The 16,109-nt window shown below is 40.1% G+C and overlaps 1 protein-coding gene and 1 pseudogene across 1 annotated transcript in view; one reads left to right on the top strand and one right to left on the bottom strand.

The window, feature by feature from the left end:
• Positions 1 to 16,109, bottom strand: part of Fbxl7 (F-box and leucine rich repeat protein 7) — a 368,035-nt gene that overhangs the window by 227,682 nt on the left and 124,244 nt on the right. The window lies entirely within an intron of this gene.
• Positions 828 to 16,097, top strand: LOC110310705 (large ribosomal subunit protein eL6 pseudogene; annotated as a pseudogene).

Here is a 16,109-nt window from a genome sequence, read left to right as displayed (position 1 = left end):
TGATGCCTTCCCACATTAAAGCAAATTATTACTTTAGATCAGCCTACCAAATTCAATGTTGCTTTCATCAGTAAACAACCATATATACTTACCTAGAAATGACAGTGAATCAATTGTCTGAGCATTTCATGAACCATTCAAAGTCTATGACAATAATAACATTTAAATACAACTGTTTCTCATTGATGGTTCCTGCTTCTAAATGGAACAACTGTCATGCAACTAGATTCTTCAGTGGTCTGTGATGTCTCTTATACCCAACCAGGAAGGAAGCCAATTAATTGATAGTAAAGTTTGGAAGAAGAACTAAACATTCAGGGATCCATTCTGTCTTGGTCCCTAGGATAAGCCTGTTGATAGAGTGGTCAAGATTCACCTTCAGTTCTCAGTTCCACTAAGATCCTAAAGAAACAGATTTGGGAAGCGTAGGTAACCACAGACCAGAGATTCTAAAAGAAGCTTGTGTTGGGTATTCTAACTCCAGATATACCATTAACCTTCAGTCATGGGAGCTCAGTCAAGGCCAGCTCTGTGAGCTGCATTGCTCCCTGGCTCTATGAGAAGGTTGTAGTTGGTTCTTAAGCTATATGGGCTCCATTTCCTCTGATAATACAGGAAACACTAAAAATTGGGAAGTAAGTGGTCCCCTAAGAGTCTGCTATGTGTTAAATCTGGTCAATCCAAATTATAATCTAAATTCTTCTTCTCAATATCTCAGAATATGAGTTATTTGGAGACATAATTCTGGCTGCTTTGATTAACATAGTTAAAATGAGGTCCCGCTGGATGGGCCTGAATTCCAGTAAGACCAGCTATGTAAGACCCATATGGAGAAAGTCAGAGACCTGGAAAAACACATCTACAAGGGGAAGAGCAGCACCACGCTGAAAGAGGAAGAACTCTTCTGCTTCCCAAGGATAAATGGTCACTGTCAGCCTACTTCAGATGCCGAGGTGCCAGAAATATGAGCCATCTAGCCTGTGGTTCTCTATCACAGAGGTCCTATGTCACTAACATTATCTAACATGACATCAATTTATATACCTCCAAATAAACACAGTTGGAGAGTCAGGGATCTCATAACATGTAATCCAGGAAATTTTTTTCTAAACATTCCAGTTTATCTGTTCCTTCCTCACAGAGGAAAATGGTGTCTCTATAGTAAACACATGAATAGATAAAAAAACCAAAAACAAAAAACAAAAAAACAAAACAAAAAAACAGAAACAGAAGCTGGCAGACTCCACAGAAACATCAGAACTCACCTAGCAAGCACTCATTTTGTTCCATCTCCATCCAGCCTCTGGATCCCTGTCCTTCTGACATAGCACACTTTAACAGACCTGAGTCTGTAATGAGTGAGGGTAACATTCACCAAACATCTTCCACCCACCAGCCTTAAGTAACCTTTGTATGTGTGATATTGGGGCACTTCAGCTATCATGGAAGACAGGCAATCTCTTCATTGGATGATGGAATGGGCAGCTGAGCACTGCATGTACCCGTTGAGTACATTCTGACTAGAAGACCCAGATTCTATGAACTCAATGCTGCAGTTCAATCCTAGATTTGATACTTTAAAACCAAAAGGAAAAGAAGGAATCCACAATTTGGAAAGATATGAATAAACTACAATGCCACTGACCCAAAAGGAATCCCAACCCTTACCCAGAAACATTCCTCAGAGTGTCCCATGTCTTAAGATGACAATTTTTTATGAACTTAACACTGAACAAGCCTCTCTACTGAGAAAAAAGCAAACCTGTCCAATCTCTGGCTTCTGCCAGGTAACAATGTGCTATCCATAAAATAAAGATAATCCCAGATGACTGATCATTCTCTTCATCTACTTTCTACTCTCAACAAACTATAAAAGACTATTTTCTATAAGCATTTGCTGGCATCACCGATATTCACTCAGTGGACTGTAAATTTTAAGCAAATATCATTTTTTTTTAGAATCTGTAAGTAGGTTGGTCTACAGGGCAAGCACTTAGAATGAGGGGCAAATTAGCTTTCTGCTCTAAATTCAGATTTTGTGATAGGCATTGTTGCCCTCAGAATTAAAGGTGAAGTTAGCCATGTACATCAGATTCATGGTCTTCCTGTGTCACCACCACTACCTGCAAGTGTTTTGAAGGTTCACTCATTTAAATCTGACTTCTTAAACTTTAAGGTGAATACATGCCCTGGAGATACATTTTAAATGTCAGTTCTGATTCCATAGGTCTAACATGGAGTATGTGATTCAGTTCCCCAAATGAAATCCATCTTATCCTTGATGTCACTTGAACCTCTCAGTTGTCAGATGACCAGCATCACAAAACCCTTGGGATTTCCACTAAACCTTTCCATATATGTAGGAATGATGCTGTCTTCTGGTTCCCACTGAACAATTCTCCTCATATACTGAGCCTAAGTCACACATTATCTCCTTTGTGAACCTTCTGCAAGATCTCCACTTCCCTAGGCACATCTACTGCTTTCTTTAGGTCTTCCTTGGCTTCTGTGCATTATATTACTTCTAGTTATAGACTTAATTTTTTCTCCATGGCAGCTTTTATCCCTGGTGGGCAGGACTGGCATGTTTCATGTTCCTTTTATCCTTGACATCTATTAGGACAGCTGATTGGATATAGATGTCAGTGATGGTTAGCTGAATGGATTAACCAGACTTGGGCCGGGGTGTCAGAATTTAAATTTATCCTTTGAAGATAAGCTGATTTATCTCTGATTCTTTCTGCCCGTTATATTGTGGTTGGTTCAGCATGCTGAGTCTTACTCACTCTCAAGATTCTCTTACAACACACCATCACTTTTTTATGGATGCCATTTGAAATTACAGACCTCTCCTAAGAAGAAGAGAACCCCGAAAGGGATGCCTTACTTGGAGGTCCTTAGAAGCTGTAGTGTTTTGAGCAAATCACTACTCTCTTGGCTCTTTGAAAAGAGCTACACTAATACCTTCCTACTTCTTCTGGAGTTAAGAAAGATAATATAAGAAACAGTGTAGGGATCATGCTGGGCATAAGGTAAGAATTACTGGATGCTGCCTCTGGCTGTTGGCTATGGTAGAGTAGAATTTACTGGCATGCTCCCTCCCAGACAAGAACTACAGACACTTGACCAAGCTTCTCTGCTTCTCATCAGGCTCTCCTGCTCCATGGCAACACTTCCTTAGTATCCTGCACACAGCAGTATGCTTTGCTATGTTTTCTTTTGCATTCTTCCCTGTCTCACCTCATCCATGATGTGCCTTCTGTGGTACTGCCCAAAAATGTAATGGCCATTTCACTCCCTTCTCTATGCTCTCACCCCTCCCCTTTATATGGGCTCATAAGGAAACCATTCACACTGACTCCAATGTCTGTCCACTGCAACCTGTCTTTATTACAGGATAGTAATTCCATTTTTATTCACTTATTTTGTAGCCTTCCACATCATTACCTTTTCCGACTTCTCAGAGGTGAAATGATCCACACCAAATGTCAGGTTCTTTCTCTCAACAGAAAGAGAGGTTCAGCTGGAGGAGCTGAGCCACCCATTCCATTTGTAGCTCCTCTCTCAAGCAAGACACAAGGCCATTATCATCCACAGATTAAACACTTCAACAAAGAACATTTCAATCTCCCTGTCTTATATAACTATTAAGCTATACTATATTTGATTTCAACCATGCAGGCTTCTAACTAACTATGTATTGCATTGTTTTGGTTTGGTTTTTTTTTTTTTCTATATTCCTGAAAGCTTTTCCACTAGACATGTCACCTTTGAAAAAAAGAAAAATACAATTTGAAAGACACCAGTACTGATAATTATAATGAGAGGCTAATGCATGATTAATGCAAGAAATAAACAACTCAGAACGCCCATCAATCACTAGTTACATAATCAGCGAAAATGATTTAACATGACTTTAAATTATAGCAGAGCGGATACAGTGATATGTTTCAAATTAAAGAACATGTTTGTATTACACTTACAAGTTTTTCAATGACACCCTGCTCTATGGCTTTCCAACATTAGTCAATCATTAATTGGTCCCTGTCAGTGTAAGAGATTCTGTACTGTTAACTCAATCCTGGTCATATGAACTCTTGTCTCAAAAAGGAAAAGAACAATTTTATAAAATTGTAGTCATCTTAACGGCATTAACAGACCACTGAAGACAATTATTACATCCATGTCCTCACTGCTACAAAGTAAATGAGAAAATACATTGAATCAGTTATGCAGGTCAATATAAAGTGCTCAGCACATAGAGTTATGGGTTTGCCTCGTCTACAAGAGAAACCAGGACGCCCCAGAGAAGAGAGATATATCTATTAAAAATGACAGACCATTCTAGAAGGAAAGCTTTCGTCTTCTCCAAGCAGACGAAATAAGCATTTCCTAAAAATCCTTTTAATCTCTGTATTTGCATTACTACAAACCATAGGCCATAGGCTATCACTGACTACACTGAGATCACTCTATGGAAAGCCACTAAATAACAAACCAGCAAACCATGGGTCAGAATCACAGGAGGACAACACACAGTTAATTCTCACGTGGTTCAAAGATATCTCTGGATGAGATGGAAGCTCCTCTCACTGTCCACTTACACCCAACTTAAAAAGGAGAAGGTCTTCCCACTTCAAAGTCCTCAGTGTCTCTTCACTGTTCTTATAAGAAAAAAATCCTTGAGCCTTTACAGTGCTCTGAAGGCCCTATGTCGACTTCCGTGACCTTCAAGTTTATCTTCTCTTTCCTGTTTCTGTATCCAAACATGAGAATTTCTCAGAAAAGCTTGCAGCTCAAGAACAACTCCCATGTTGGTCCCCTTTCATGGCAATCAGAAGCACACTCTCACCAAACCTACTAGAGACAGATCCAAATAGATAACCACTGATCATGAAGAGATGGAGTTGGTGAGCCCCTCCACTTCTCCACTTTGATTAAGTCTGTGAGTCTGACTATATATTCTTTTTTTTTTTAAGATATTTCCTTTATTTACATTTCAAATGCTATCCCGGAAGTTCCCTACACCCACTCCCACCCTGTTCCCCTACCTACCCACGCCCATTTCTTGGCCCTGGCATTCCCCTGTACTGGGGCATATAAAGTTTGCAAGACCAAGGGGCCTCTTTTCCCAATGATGGCTGACTAGGCCATCTTCTGCTACATATGCAGATAGAGATAGGAGCTCTGGGGGTTCTGGTTAGTTCATATTGTTGTTCCACCTATAGACCCCTCCAGCTCCTCGGGTACTTTCTCTAGCTCCTTCACTAGGGACCCTGTGTTCCATCCTATAGATGACTGTGAGCATCCACTTCTGTATTTGCCAGGCACTGGCATAGCCTCACAATAGACAGCTATATCAGGGTTCTTCCAGCAAAATTTTGCTGGTATATGCAATAGTGTTTGGGTTTGGTGGCTGATTAGCACCTGAAAAAGTGTTCAACATCCTTAATCTTCAGGGAAATGCAAATCAAAACAACCTTGAGATTCCACCTCACTCCAGTCAGAATGGCTAAGACCAAAAATTCAGGTGACAGCAGATGCTGGTGAGGTTGTGGAGAAAGAGGAACACTTCTCCATTGCTGGTGGGATTGCAAGCTTGTACAACCACTCTGGAAATCAGTCTGGTGGTTCTCAGAAAATTGGAAATAGTACTACAGAAAGATCCAGCAATACCTCTCCTGGGCATATACCCAGAAGATGTTCCAACTGGTAATAAGGACACATGCTCTACTATGTTCATAGCAGCCCTATTTATAATAGCCAGAAGTTCGAAAGAACCCAGATGTCCCTCAACAGAGGAATGGATACAGAAAATGTGGTACATTTACACAATGGAGTACTACTCAGCTATTAAAAACAATGAATTTATGAAATTCTTGGGCAAATGGATGTATCTGGAGGATATCATCCTGAGTGAGATAACCCAATCACAAAAGAAGTCACTTGATATACATTCACTGATAAGTGGACATTAGCCCAGAAACTTAGAATATCCAAGATATAATTTGTAAAACACAAGAAAATCAAGAAGAACAAAGACAAAAGTGTGGATACTTCATTCCTCCTTAGAATAGAGAACAAAACACCCATGGAAGGAGTTACAGTGACAAAGTTTGGAGTTAAGACTAAAGGATGGACTATCCAAAGACTACCCCACCCGGGAATCCATCCCATAATCAGCTGACTATATATTAAGTCTCTGGCCACCCACTATAACATGATCAACCTAACAGAGGTCACACATAAAAAACAAAGCAAAGCAAAGCAAAACAAAACAAAACAAAACAAAACAAAACAAAACAAAACAAAACAAAACAAAACAAAACAAAACCCTGACTTTCCTTTTGGCAGTTCTCAATTTGCAATAGTTCTGCAGCTAGGATTTGGATTTGGTGACCACCTCCCATCTCTGGGCTGGGATTTGTCTGACTTGAACTATGAATTCATTAGAGCAACTGCTCTGTTGTGTACAGAAACAGAGCTTTGTTTGAGTCACCCACCACCTCTGGCTCTGACAGTCCTTCTTCCTATTCTTCCACAATGGCCTCTGAGCCTTGGGTAGAGTGCTGTGATACAGATGTCCCACTCTGGCTGAGCAATCCAATATCTGTTTTTCTCAGCACTTTGACCAGTTGTGGGTCACTGGATTACTAGCCATATCTACTGGCAAAGCAGGCTTCTTTACTGGTATTTAAGAGAGACACTTATGTGGGAACTTGTGCATTATTCTCATGGCAAGGAAATATGAAAGAATGTTCTGGTTACTCATTAACTTCCCAAGAATTCAACAAGCTTTGAGTCCAATATCAGCACACCCAGAACTGGTAGCTTCAGAATTTGTACATGCTGCTGCAAACAGATATATCAGAGGGTACCCAGAAAAACAAAACAAAACAAACAAGACAAACGAACAAAAACAACCACAGCTTGTCTTCATCAAGCACGCTACTTCCAGTTGGAATTGAGGCTACGCTCAAACAATGACCTTGACTGGCATATGCAGCAGTCCAGGCCTTCTATCTATAGGTCTGTCCCATTTTCAAGATGCTTTTTCGCCTGAAACATGATTAATAGCATCTGTCACGTTCACTAAATGTCTGCGTGTGCAACTGATACGAGAAAGATATATGCCAGACTAGCAGAGTGGATATGGGCTGCCACCTCCATCATATGCCCAGGACCAACCCTATGAATCTGGGTTTGAAATTGGCTCATGGACTAGATATTTTGTGCTTCAAATGTAGCCCACATTTTTCTGTTTCTAGGAAATCCTTTGTTACTACTTCATTACTTTGGGCAGCTTCATGAAAGTCAGAAAAGGGATGATTGCTGGAAGACTGATGGAAGGTTCTGCTCAGTACAAGGAAAGAGCAGAAGCAACAAAGAACTGCTTCCAACTCATGATGGATCAGCCAGAAAGTTCACTTGGTAGGAGCTCAGAGTTAGGAATTTTAACTATTTGACATTAAAGACCTTGACAATGAAGAAGCTGACCTTCCAGAGATGATGAGTAATATAGTCCTCAGCAGCTCAGCTGGACCAGCAGCTCCAAGGATGCTGCTGCTGGAAGGGAAGCATAGCTCACTTACAGGGTGGAGAAGGAACAGGACTATGATGTAATTCAGGTCTCAGAGCATGCAACAGCCTTTCCATACAAAGTCTAACACACAAAAAATGTGGAGTTGCCAGGAGACCCCCACCCCTGAGGCTCTGATCCCTTTTGAAGCAGATTCTTCTCTTAATTATTTTGATAAGAACTTTTAGGGTCTAAACCCTGAGTCAAGATTCTGAAGATTTGGCTCCAGCATGCTTCAAATGCTTAGATTATGAAGGTGACTTAGGCCTTGAATGTAGATTCCTAGTTCAAGACAATCACAGTCCTACATGGCCCAGGGAGACAGGAACAGTCACACACTAACACTGCAAAGGCTTCTTCACTCAAGAGCAAGGGAATAAAGAATGTCCATCCCAGATGATAAAAAACAATTCAGTTGATGAGAATTCTGGTGTAGGAGATTGAGTCGTGGCACCAGTGGCTGTGGAATTGAACCTCGTTTCAAATATACTGGAATGCTAAAGCTCCAACATTGGACGGGCAGGACCTGTGTCCTGCCTCTACAGCATGGACCTGTTGTGAAAAGAAAGGCGAATCACACTTAAGTGGGAGGAAAGCAGGTACCCACGGCATTTTTGTTTCACAGTTTTTGTTCTTTTTGTTTTTTATTAAACAAAAGGATCCAAACTATTTTGTTTTTCAAATACATCTACTAAAGAGAAGTTAGAGCTTTGTAAATCTCAAGATTGAATGAATCCCTTTATGCAATCTCTGTCCTGTCCAATTTTAATGCAAAATAAATAAATAAATAAATACTAGAACAAAAACAAATAAAATCTAACATATAGACTTCAGATTTTATCCCATTTTCTAGAAAATAGAACATAGTTTAGCAAAGATAATCTGAGTTCATATTGAGTTGTAGGATAATTCTTAATTTCAAAAAAAACACAAGCAATGACACACACACACACACACAGTTTTTCTTTTGGGAAAAGTTTATTCATAATCAATAGTGAATTTAAATACTCCAAGTCTGTTTGCTTAGTAGTCAAGTTACCCACATTTTGTATCTTCCTAATTTCATGAGTAAGATGGCTTTATCTGGTACTTTGAAATATAACTCAATAAAAAATTCAATATTCTTAGATTAAAATACATTTTTTAAAGATTTAGTAAATTTAATGTGGTGAGGGTGAAAAACATACCTCCTCTGGCTTTAAAAGTAGGAGGGGAAGAGTGCTGAACCAACTTAGAATCTAAGAGTCTAAGTCTCTTCTTGTGACCTGATAGTAACCAGCTATTGGGGAAATAGTGTGCCCAGTACCCTAACTGCACTTTGTGAAATTAATAAACTCAGAAATTGGAAGTATCTTCTCTTCTGTCTTCCTCTCAGCATGTCTGTTCTGCTTAAAGAGCAGGCTTCTTTTCTTCACATGAAGTCAACTAAAAAATCATTTGCAGTTGTCTCCAAGATAGACCTCAACCTTAGCTAAGCAGGAGCATCAATCCTTTTTCAGAGAATCAATTCTGCTAAGTAAAATGTTATCTTCATTTCTTCATAGCTTTCAGAGCTATAGTTTTTATGATAATATTTTATAATGTCACTTAGCAAGGCCATTTCTACTGAAGTCAAAAATAAGAACACATCAAATAAAGTTTTCATATTCTGTGGTAGTTTCTGGGCTGGGTCTACAAATCTGAATAAGCCTTACTTCTTTCACAGAAAAAAAAATCAACAAACCACAGAAAGATTGTAAAGAAGCCGATTATAATCTTCCATGAAACCTAGCAGTGGATGTCTGCTTTATGCCGTACCCTTTTTCTGTCACAACCATGCATGGCCATATCTGGACATCCCTGGACACTGAACTGAGAGATCACACCCACATAAAAATCACATATTTAATGGATCAACAGTACAGCTTTGTGTCCAATGAAACCACTTGTTATAAGAATATAAGTGCCACAAAGATTTTGTAATATCACACATTATAAACTGATAAAATAAGTATGTACTGGATACATTGTAAAACATATATTTTCATCTATAATGCTGTTAGAAATATGCTCACAGCAGTAAGTACCCCATACTTGGTTCTTGGCTTATGGTGCAAATATATTTCTCTACTATAAGGAACCAAATACGTCTGGACATGACTGCATCTTAGATAGGAGGAAGAGGGAGAAGAGTGGTGACTGGAGGAGGAGGAAAGAAGAAGGGAAGGAGAGAGATGGAAAGGAAGGAGGAGGGAAGAGAAAGGTTGAGGAGGGAGAGTAGTAGGGAGGAGGAGGAGCCCGAGGAGGAGGAAGGAAGAGTTCAAGGAGAGGTGAGTGAGAGCCTAGAATATAAAGACAGTGTTAAAGCAGGAAAAAACAATGACAGAAGAGAAGAGCTAAAGGTTTCCCATTGCAGTTCTAAAAAGGAATTATAATGAGAACAGTAGCTAATAATCCGAATGACATTAGTTCAAAATTATATTCAAAGAAAAAAGTCAATATAAGCTGCACAGACTTTATGTAAAATTCACAAAGTATCACACGTGATTGGAGATGCTGCCCCACACAGGCACAGGAGAGGATCATCCTACCAGAAGGATTAGCTGTCTGTAAAAGGAGCTTGAACTGAAGTGCTGGCTGATGGATTATCTAGGACCAAGAAGAGCAAGCAGCCTCGAAATGTGCCCCTCCCCGATTGCTACAGGAAATCCACTCCACCAGAGGTTCTGTGAATTTAACAGGCTTGACTAAAGATTTTCAGAGATATAGGAAATCATCTCTAGCAACCACTATAGTGATAACGTTGAGGAAAAAAATCCTTGGCTCCATCAATGTATCTTCTTCTAGATTAATTACTTCTCTCCCTGACTCAATAACTCTGTCATTTATAGTACAAAAATCCCTCTGTGTAGAGAAATGTAGATTGCTTCAGCCCAGTCGTAAGAAGTCACATACTTAACACAGTAACTGAGACAACAAATGTCCCTCAATGCACCAGAAAATCCATCTGGGGAGGCCACATAAGGTACACACAGCAGAACAATCTTGGTTGTGTTTCTAATCATTGATCTTCCAATTGCCTACTTGCCACAGCCTGCAGTCCTTACAACTGATTCTTCAGTAACTTCCTAATTACAAATAACCCCTTAACTATACATAAGTGATTCTCTCTATGCATTGCACATTTTAAGTCTATAAGTGTCTTGGATATAAAAGAACACCTTTTACAACTGAAGTGCTTATTAATTGCTTACTTGATTGTCTGACAGCATGGGATGTTACAAACTTCCCAAGGAAGTGAGTAGATCCTGGGGAAGCTATCTCCAGGCACGGGAAGTAAACAGGCATGTTAATCTGATTCTTAAGGTCACAGTGTGCACAGCTGTAAAGGTCATGCATTTTCCAAAGCCAATTCTTTGTACTGAGATAATGACCCCCCCCACCAACCCTCTCTGTGTCTCTTCTTTTCTGTTGACGTTGACTCTTTAGTGTTGAATCATACAGAAAGATGGAAAGGTGAGAGGAGACTAAAGCAGTGCTGTCAGTCTGTCAGTCACTCAACTCACTAGTTGCATGAATTCCACTGAGAACCTTGTGCAAAGGGCAGGTAGCTACTGTGCGCCCACTGGATCTTGTCAGGAGAAGAAGGTTCTATCCTGAAGTTTTCTTCTTCCAACTTGATGGGCCCAGTTGGATTTCTCTAAGTTATAAACACCCTGATACAGCTTGCAACATCTTCCATTCAATATTGCACCTTCTTCCAACCAGCAAAATCTAAGTCCCAGTCTCCTAGGAAGTCTCCCCTCTCCTTTCCTGTATACCTCGTACTGAGATCACCTGATGAGACACACTCCTGCTCTACTGCAATTACTACTTAACTGCTCCATCAGTGTCTCCCAGTTTGTGGTCTTCCCATAAGATTAGATTCCTTCGAGAGAGAAATAAATTGGCATATCAAGACAGATAGTTCCTTAAGACTTAAGGAAAAGGAGGGAATTCTGAGATGCTACAGGGTACATGCTTTGTCTAAATGACTAAGTCAAATCCAAAATGATTTTTAAAGATTCTTCAGGGAGAATGAGATACATTTTAGGGAAGATTGCCCACTGTGTTACAACCATGTGGTAAACTATGGCTACCATCTACTTCTGCCAGCACAAGTGCCAATCAAAGGTATTTAAATTTACATCACACTCTTTAATAAATCCCCATTTAATTAAGCAGAAACTACTAAGACGTCTTAAGAATGAGCAAAGCCTTCATTACAAACATGTTTAATTGTATTTAAATGAATCCAAATGTTTATGTCTGAAACACACTGCTTATTAAGTGTTCTCTTTTACAGTAAAGGGTAAACTAAGAAGAAATAAACATAAGATTATTTTAGAAGTGGTATTAGCATATCAAAGATTAAAAATATCCCCTCTCCGAAGACTACATAGATATATGATTTGGAGGGATGATAGATGTCTCTATTAAATATTACTTTAAAATGGAAAGAAGGGGAGGAGTGAGGGAGAGCTAATTATCTTGGAGAGTGGTGTACAGTAGCCATTACAGATCATCCATTTTTGAAGATAATTCCTTGATGAAATTACACCTAGTCTGATTTTATTTCTAAGCTTACATACCAGTTTTGTAGATCACAAATTGATGAGTTTCTCACAGCTTAGACTAATCCTTAAATGCAAATTGGACATCTTGTCTTTATTAAATTGAACACACTGACTCTATTACAAGCTCAAATTCCCAGAGGTAAATTGTGAAGTGTTTCAGATCTACCTAAAGTTATAATTAGACAGCAGCTAAAGCTATCAGAGAAGCTCTGTCATGTGGCAGCGAACTGCTAATTAAATTAGCAAAACACATTAAGTCTCATTAGCTAAAGCTTTGCAAAGAGATTTCCTATGCAGTCGTGACACTTTCAGTGATAGTTAAGTTTAAATTTTAATTTTAAAGGCAAAACAAATCTATGTAAGAATCAGCCATCACCTCCTTTTACATCTAATGGAATTTCCAAAGACTGAATCCAGATTTCAGACGCTCCAAAGCCCCCGCCCTACCGCCCCCAACCTTCATACTTGAACCAATGTCACATTTGAACTATTGATCCTTTAAGGACATTAACTAGCATTCTCTTCCTCTGGATCTCCGTGTTTTCTTCATCTTTCTATGTTGTGTAATTGGTGTTACAGACTTCTGCTCTAGTTTCTCTTGTTTTATAGGCTGAGTTATATTCAATTCTGAACAGTCCCTGAGTTTGTACTCTTGAAAATTGAGAAAATTTCCAGGTAGAAAATGAGTAACTCTGGCAGATGGCTTGGAGAATAGGCGCATTTGGTGTGTAAGCATCAGGACCTGTGTCTGAAGCTCTGTGTGAAACATTGGGCATAGTGGTGTTTGCCTGTAACCCTAGCAATGGGGAAAGTAGACTTGTGGATTCTCGGAGCTCACTAGCCACGAGCCTAGCCCAGTCAGCAATCTTCTGCTTCAGAGAGATATCACATCACCCTGTCTTAGGGTAATAAGGCAGTGAGGAATAGAGAAGACACTGTCTACCTCTCACCACCACCTGTGAACACACAGTGGGGTACATATATCAAACTATCAACATAGTTTACAAGTGCATATCATAGATAACTACAATATCAATTCCCAATATTAAGACTGTCTGGTACAATCTGCTAAGGGTGTAATAGTGTTAGAAGCTCTGGTACAATCTGTTTAGGATGTAGTAATTGTCACCTGCAAACTTACTCTCAAGTGGTTAGTATAAAAACGACTTGGAATATCAAATCTTATCTTCCAGACATATGGCTCATGAAAGGGTTGCTGTGTATAATATTTGGCTCTGAAACAAATTATGAATTCATATTAGATAAGATAACTTCTCACATATAATTTCAAATTACGTTTTGACAAAACTGTATAAATTATTGTCATAAATTTTCACAGACTACTGTGGAAGTAGTAAGGGGGCCTGCGAGAGAAGTTAAGTGGAGACTGTAAGAAAAAGTGATCTGTAGAGAAGGTACTCCAAGGACAATATGCAAATTATGAAAGGGTCACAGTGGTATCAGCTGCTATATACAATCATCACAAGTTAAAAACTGAGTACAAAGAAAATTCCGACAATTACAAAGCAAACGCATATACCGAATCTTTGACTTTGGGGCTCACAGCCTATCTTTATCACTCACTGGTTTCTATGATTTCAAGCTGCACTTCCTTTTGAGGTCCCCTGCTCACCTTTTCAAATAGCATTATTGATGTTTGACAAGACAAGAATGATGACAGAGCCAGTTTAAATGCAGTCAGCCATGCTCATGAAAGCACTGGTGTACACCTGAGAGGGACCCTCAACAAAGCTACTGTTTGTTACACGAAGCTGGGACAGTGGGCCAGCTGGTAAAGTATTCCCACCCAAGTCTAAGAAACTGAGCTCAGATGCCCAGTATCATGGAAAAGGTGGGTGCAGAGTTACATCCGTAACCTCATAGATGTAGAAGGAGTGACCAAGACACAACACCTAAAGCTTATTAGCCAGCCAGACAGCCTTCCTGAATCAGTGAGCTCCAGGCTCAGGAAGAGAGCCTGGGCCAAAATAAATGGTGCAAAGCAACTAAGGAAGACATGCAGCATTGACTTCTGACCTCCACACACATACATTTACATACATGTACACCTACATACAGGTACACACCTCTACCACACACACACACACAAACACAAAATTCACTGGATAGTAAAACAGAGCCTCGAGGGCGAGAGACACCCCTTGAGTTAAAAGCATGATCTTTCCCTTCCTCGGTGAATCACATTAACTTGGTTTAAGAATACATCCTACAAGAAGCAGACAGAACCCAACATCCACCAGAGCAAATAAACAGAGACATATGCCTCAGCATACTCAAGTCAACTCTACTCCATCCTGGCTTACTCTTGGCATTGAAAATGTAAGAAAGCACCGACTATATAAATAAGTGGGTGGATTTAGGTCCAGGAGAATATCGCTATGAATTCTTTGTGCTCATGCCACATGCCTCAAATGAAAGATTTTTTTAAAAAATAACTTTCTTTCAAGGAGTCACCTAAAGAGGCAATTCTACAGAGCAGTATCAAGGAACTCAAAGATGAACAGAAAAGTCACTAGGTGGGTTAAGGTCCTCCACTGTGAGTAACTCGATTGGTTAAGGTCCTCCACCATGGAATCATTAGTTATGCTAAAGTCCTCTGGCCTTCTAGATAAGACTGTCATAGAAATCAGGGCCCACCTGGGTCCAACAACCTGTCTTCAACACTTCCACACAGCTTCCCTTGGTCTTGTAGCAAGCGCATAATAGACACAGAAACAGAGGGGGAGGGAAAGAAAATCAAACATTTCTACCTGTAGAAAAAAATAGCTTCTTTGACTGTTTTTTGCTAGTACAGAGGAATTTTTTTTCTTTTTATGTTTTTAGTTCTGTTGTCTTTTTCCCCTAGTTTGTTCATTCTAACAGTGCAGCATCCAACTCCTGCTTGGCAAATTATTAGAGGTGCATAATCTTTAAAAAAAAAAAAAAACAACATTTCATTCCCATTGTCCCAGTTATTTCTTCTTTTGTTTTGTTTTGTTTTTGTTTTTCGAGACAGGGTTTCTCTGTGTAGTCTTGACTGTCCTGGAACTCACTCTGTAGACCAGGCTAGCCTCGAACTCAGAAATCTGCCTGCTTCTGCCTCCCAAGTGCCGGGATTAAAGGCGTGTGCCAATATGCCAGACATTTCTTTGTAAATACCCTTTTCCAGTCTTGCAAGACAGCAGGTGAAAAAGCTGAGAAGCCTGAAACAAAGGAGAAGCAACCTACAGCCAAGAAGTGGTGCCTCATCTGGTGCCACAGCTGGCACCTCAGCTGGTGCATCAGCTGGTGTGGCCAGAAAGGGAGGCCTAAGATTAAAAACCCAAGTGCAAGGGCAAAACCCTGTCCTGGCGAGAGGAACTGGCAGGTACTCCTGATCTGCTAAGCACTCCAGAAAGGCCTTGTGTAAAAGAAAATACTCAGCTACAAAGTGAAAAGAAGAAAAAGAAGCCGACAGCTGCTACTGTTATAAAACCATCCCTCAGCAACAAGAATGGTGGTGACCAGTGTAGTTCCACTTTGCAAAAGGCCTAGGTAATATCCTGCTGGAGACAAGCCACGGAAGCCATTGAGTCATGGGGAGATGTGCATCAGCCTGCACATGAATAAGCTATATGCCAGCACCATCCCCAGTACCATCTGACCACCCTCACCAGGCGCCACCCCAGTGAGAGAGTGGTTTTCCTGGAGCATCTGGGCAATGGCTGCTACTTGTCCCTGAACCTCTTGACCTCAACTGAGCTCCTCTGCGTAGACCACACCAAAAGTTTGTTATTGCCACCTCTTTGAAAGTTGCTACTGACAAGGTTAAAATTCCCAAAGACCTGACTGAAGCTTACTTCAAGAAGAAGCACTTGTGCATGTCCAGGCACCATGAGACAGAAGTCCCCAATAGAGAGATACTACTAACAGAGCACAGCTAATCAGGATATCAT

Source organism: Mus caroli, unplaced genomic scaffold (assembly GCF_978045245.1).
Source record: "Mus caroli unplaced genomic scaffold, Mus_caroli_1 scaffold_16, whole genome shotgun sequence".
NCBI classification, from domain to species: domain Eukaryota; kingdom Metazoa; phylum Chordata; class Mammalia; order Rodentia; family Muridae; genus Mus; species Mus caroli.
The sequence above is the reverse complement of the archived record's forward strand: the minus strand, read 5'-3'. Positions and strand labels throughout refer to the sequence as shown.